The sequence below is a fragment of the Pinus tabuliformis genome, chromosome J, assembly GCF_031772625.1.
Source record: "Pinus tabuliformis cultivar Carrire ecotype Pingquan chromosome J, CPIR1, whole genome shotgun sequence".
In the NCBI taxonomy this organism is placed as follows: Eukaryota; Viridiplantae; Streptophyta; class Pinopsida; order Pinales; family Pinaceae; genus Pinus; species Pinus tabuliformis.
Window position 1 is genome coordinate 1,279,168,741 of NC_142295.1, and position 5,722 is coordinate 1,279,174,462.

Below are 5,722 nucleotides of genomic sequence, written 5' to 3' on the forward strand. Positions count from 1 at the left end.
AACACAAAAATCAATGCATCTAGTGTACTTATATATCAACACTGAAATAAATGCATCTAATGCAAAATAGGATTAGAAATGTTTGAATTAGAGTAATGTAAAGATTATCTTAACTAATGATTTCAAGCATGTTAAAATGGATATAGGCTGCTTTGATTTTATTTTCAAGAACAAAAATTCTAACTAAAATAGTGCAATATTCTAATATTTAAACCAAAATATTCTAAATATAATATTCAAATGTAATATCGAGGGTTAATATGGATCTAATATAGATTTGATCCCTCTCAGCGCTTGAAAGAAGAGTGAGATATTATAGTATTGGTGCACTAAAATGTAATATTATAACTAAAATAATTTAATATTCTAATTAAAATAGTCTAATATTCTAATATTTAAACCAAAATATTTTAAATTCAATATTTTAACTAAATATTCTAAATGTAATATTATAATATTTAAACCAAAATATTTAAATATAATATTATAACAAAAAAAAATGTATTATTCTCGTATTTAAACTAAAGTAATTCAAATATAATATTCTAAATCTATATATATTATATTTTAAATGAATATTAGAAATGTAAAGTTCTAATTCTAATTGTATTTAGTAAAAATATTCTAATTCTTAACTAATGATTTCATGGATATAGGCTTCTTTGATTTTAACTTCAAGAACCAAAATCCCAATTAAAATAGTGCAATATTCTAATATTTAAACCAAAATAGTTTAATATAATATTCAAATGTGATATCCATGGTTAATATGAATCTAATATATATTTGATCCCTCTGAACGTTTGAAAGAGGAATGAAATATTATAGCGTTGGTGCACTAAAAAGTAATATTCTAACTAAAATAATTTAACATTCTAACAAAAATAATCTAATATTCTAATATTTAAACCAAAATATTTTAAATGCAATATTCACACACTTTCTCTTCATGACTTCTTCAAAGATCTGACGAATAGTTTGATATACTTCTGAGATATTGCAAAGATTCTATATTATTTATAGAGAAGAGATCAGTAGTCAATATATGTCTCAACATATGCCATCGAGGTCCAATTTCACCAAAACTCAGTGAATATTGAGTGAAAGGTTTGTTTACCTATGGCACGCACCATCTTGCAAGGAGGTGGTCATGGGTTTTGAGAACTTCCTTTTCCATGGATGGAGAGGAGGCTACCACTATGGTCTTCATTTCAAAGGTAAGAGAGATGATAGGTCCATATTTGGTAGCAAGGTGGAAGAGCGTTTCGTTGGGATTATGACCATGCTGAAACAAATTTCCCATAATGGGCCATCTTGGAGGTTCGAGAGGAAGGCCATAAATATTTCTTGTCAACATATGAAAAATGAGGAATATGGTGAAAAATTTGATCTGTGACATGGAATACGAGATCATCCAAGAAAACTCCATTGGAAATTTGATTAGACACAAGGAAACAAGGACAAGGAATGCAGTGAAACTAAACTATGTGGTTATGAATATGAGCAGTGACAAAACCACCACCTATGATGGAGTTACGGTTCATTGAAATGGGTTTATAGAACCTTAATGATGTCTATAGTCAAATATTGTGCTTGGGATTCCTTTAGCACATGAATAATAGAAATGAAAAGGACAAGGAAAAAATGAAAAGATTTGGTGATAAAAAATGTATTTTCTTCAATTTGTATCCCACATAAATGATATTTTAATTGACATTCTTTTATTGTAAGTAGGACAACCACATTTATTTTAATAAATGTGGTTGATATACCCCGATAAGCGTATATAAATCACATGTACAACTACATCACATGCACAACCATATTGGTAACTGTGATTGAAATATGCCCATAGAGATTAACTGTGTAGATTTAATAGTAATATGTATAATTATAAATATATAATAATGAAAAGAATATTGTAAAATAATTATTACATTATAAAATATTAATTAACAATAATAATAATAATAATTAATCCCATGGATTTATTGATTCATTAGGTTTATAATATTAATGTGTTGGGTTTATTATTATTATTATTATTATTATTATTATTTTCATAGTAATCACATCATAAGTTGTTGTCGATGTTTAGAACCTTTGTCCTAAGGATGAGTCACATTAAATGGTTTGAAATGTCAACCAAAAAATTATGATTTGATTAATTTGAAAGCCATTATCAAAATTAGTATGAATTACAAACATCTAAAATAGGGCATTATTATTATTATTATTATTATTATTATTAAGTTATCCCTAGATTTTAATTCTTAGGGTTTATAATAAACATCCCTTAGGTATATTATTATTTTTAATAATAACAATAATAATAACCTTGAGATTAATATTAAAAAGTGTAGTCTAAAAAACCCGCAAATTAGCTCGGAAAAAATGGAAATTCTAGCAGGATTATGACAAAATCTCATAGAAATTTTTGAAAAATAGGGTTATCGTTTTCAAACTTGGGTACCCCAAGAGTTCTTAATGGTGTTGAATCCATTTCCACTATCAGAAAAATCTTTCAAATAGTCCAACCTTATGATTTTTTGAAATTCTTTTTACCGAGTTCCACCAAGAAAACTGTTGTTCGGGCAAATTTGTGGCATCGGTAGACAATGCCAGATTAAAAACACAAGGTACATCCCTAACAACAACAACAACAACAACAACAACAACAACAACAACAACAACAACAACAACAACAACAACAACAACAACAACAACAACAACAACAACAACAACCACCACCACCTTGGGATTAATATTAAAAACTCAAAGTATATAAACTATGTTAATTATTAATAATTAAATATTAATTAATACTATTAATTAATTAATTATGATCCTCATTAATATCTATTAAAATATTTTAATTATTAACTAAATTAATATTAATTAATGAATATTATTTAGATTTATTAATTTATTAATTATTAATTATTAATTATTAACTACTTATTAATTATTTATAAATAATTAGTTTTTATAATTGAATATTGATTATAAAAATCAACTAATTATTAGTTAAATATAATTAAATATTAATTATTAATAATTATAATTATTAAATATATTTAATTATTAAATATGGTTGACTATTAATTATTAAATATAATATACTTAATTAATTATTAAATTAAATTATAATAATTAACTAAATTACTATTATTATAAATAGTAAAATTAATTTTTTTATTAATATTAATACCAAAATAAATTAAAACATTAATATTAATTACTATTAAATTTAAAGTACAAACCGTATTACAAAATTTGGGCTTCTTAATGGGTATGAGCTTGACTCTGACCACATACCTATGTCTTTATCCCTCAAACATGCTATGCATACCACCCACATGTAGGAGAAGAGTGAAAGAAAAAGTCACATTCACTTCGATAGAAATAATTTCAACCTTTCCTTAAGGGATTTGGAAAGGAATTTAGGCTCCCCAACTTATAACAGCATCATTGATAAAATCTATTACCATTTTACTACTACCATTTCCACCACCATTAGTAAATTCTCTAATAAGACTTCGTATAAGAAAATAATAGAACTTCTAATCCTTGGTATGACAAAGATTATAAAATTTCCAGGAAAGCAATCAGAGATGACCCTAATGAAATCATTAAGCTCCAAAATATAAGTATATACAAAACTATCATTAAGAGGAAGAAGAGGTCATCTATTGATAAGATACAAGAGAATCTTCTCTACGTTTCTAAAGCTATGCCTAATTTTTTTTGGCAGAATGTGCTTGTGCATAAAACTAAATATAATCATTCTACCCCCTAAAAAATTGGGACAACTATCTTAAGAAGTTGTATGACTCTGTGGACACCATGGGCACCATCTTAAACACTCTTATTAAGGATGATATTTTTTCTCTGGAAGATGTTGATTCTGGGATTAATAAGCTCGCTAATGGGAAAGCCAAAGATATTGAAGGTTACCGAGCTAATATCTTTAAAATGGGAAAAGCTATCCTCATTCCTCATCTCCACAAGCTTCTCAATTTAGTTGTAAAGCATGGATTCTGTAGGCCTGGGACGCAAATCCTTATTGTGCCTATCTTTAGAAATGGGGACAAGAGTGTTCCCTCTAACTTCCAGAACATTATGATTAGCCACATCCTAGCCAAGCCTTATGGGCTCATTCTGGAAAAAATTATTAGCCTTTGGCTTTAGAACCAGGGCAAAGAGCTAAGGGGAAAGTTAGTTTCAGGAGACATCACTCAACCATCGACCACCTTATCACCCTAAGGATCATCGCAAAGGAATTTTTCAATAGTAAAACTAATCTTTTCTATTGTTTTTTGGACTTTAGAAAATATTTTGACACTATCCCCTGAGATAAGCTCTGGGAGAGGCTTGAAGAGCTCATGGTCCCCCTTGAACTGCGGATTGTTGTGATTCGCCTCTATGAGATTTTCATTGCCAGGATCAAAACTAATGAAGGGTGGTCTAAAGATATTAAATGTAATATCGTGTTTATGCATGTTTTCCCCCTTTCCCCTACCATTTTTGGTATTTACATCAATAATGTAGAGGAGTGTATGGAAACTGCGGGCTGCAAAGGCATCGAGCTTACTGGTATTATCATTACTCTTCTCCATTATGCTAATGATATTGTTCTTCTTGCAAGGAGCCATGATGTCTTAGAAAAGTAGCTTAAGACTCTTCATGTCTACTACTCCAATATGGGTATGCTAGTTAATATTGACAAGACTAAAATCCAAAAATATCACACATGGTAGTTTTGTATATGATAAGCATTGTCTTGAGGATGTTTCTTCTTATAAATATTTGCGTATTGACTTTTCTCATCATCTCAAGTAGAATTATAGCATCGAGAAAAGAATTATTGGAGGTTGGAAGGATTATTATGAGCTTGAAAATAATTGTAAGTCAACTAATCTTCACATTTGGAGTAAAAAATAGGTTCCGCATTGAGACTCTCGTGACCCCTGTTATTTTATACGGGTGTGAAGTTTGGGGGTGAATTATATCCAGGGATTCGTGGAGAAAGATTGAGATGATCCAAATGAAATCCATAACTTATAACCTCAATATGAAGGGAAATACTCCCTAATATCCTATCCTGTTGATCGAAGCTCGAATGTCCCCCATTGAAAGTGTAGGTATCTTCAGATATCTGATGTAAAAGAAGAAGCTTCAAAATATGGAATCAAAGAGGCTCCCAAAAATTGCTTCTAACTTTAGTTAAAACCCCTCGTGTGCCTCAAGTGCGGGTAACATTAGGATGCTCAGTGTTGGCTCAACCTTTGGGGGATTCAGGAGGAGATCATCATGGGAAGAAAGGAAGTATCAAAGATACTATTACCTCCATTTTTAATGATAAGTTGTGGTATGCTAAGGATTTGGAGGGTAAAAGGAAGCTAATGTACTATAAGGAGGTGATCAACCCCACCCTCAATAACCAAAATTATCTCTATATATTGACTAGCACTAAGAAGAAAATGAACATCACTAGGATTAGAACTAAGTATCATGAGCTTCAGAGTGAGACTAGCCAATGCTCTACTCCCAAGACTCACTAGGACGATGGAATTTGTTAGATTTCTGATACTAAAAAGGAGAAAGATGAAAATCACTTCCTTTTAGACTTCCTGGCTCTTGCCCACATCTGCACTCAATTCCCTATCATCATCCACATCTCCAATATTCTTAACTTATTATTCCAATCCAACTATAGCGA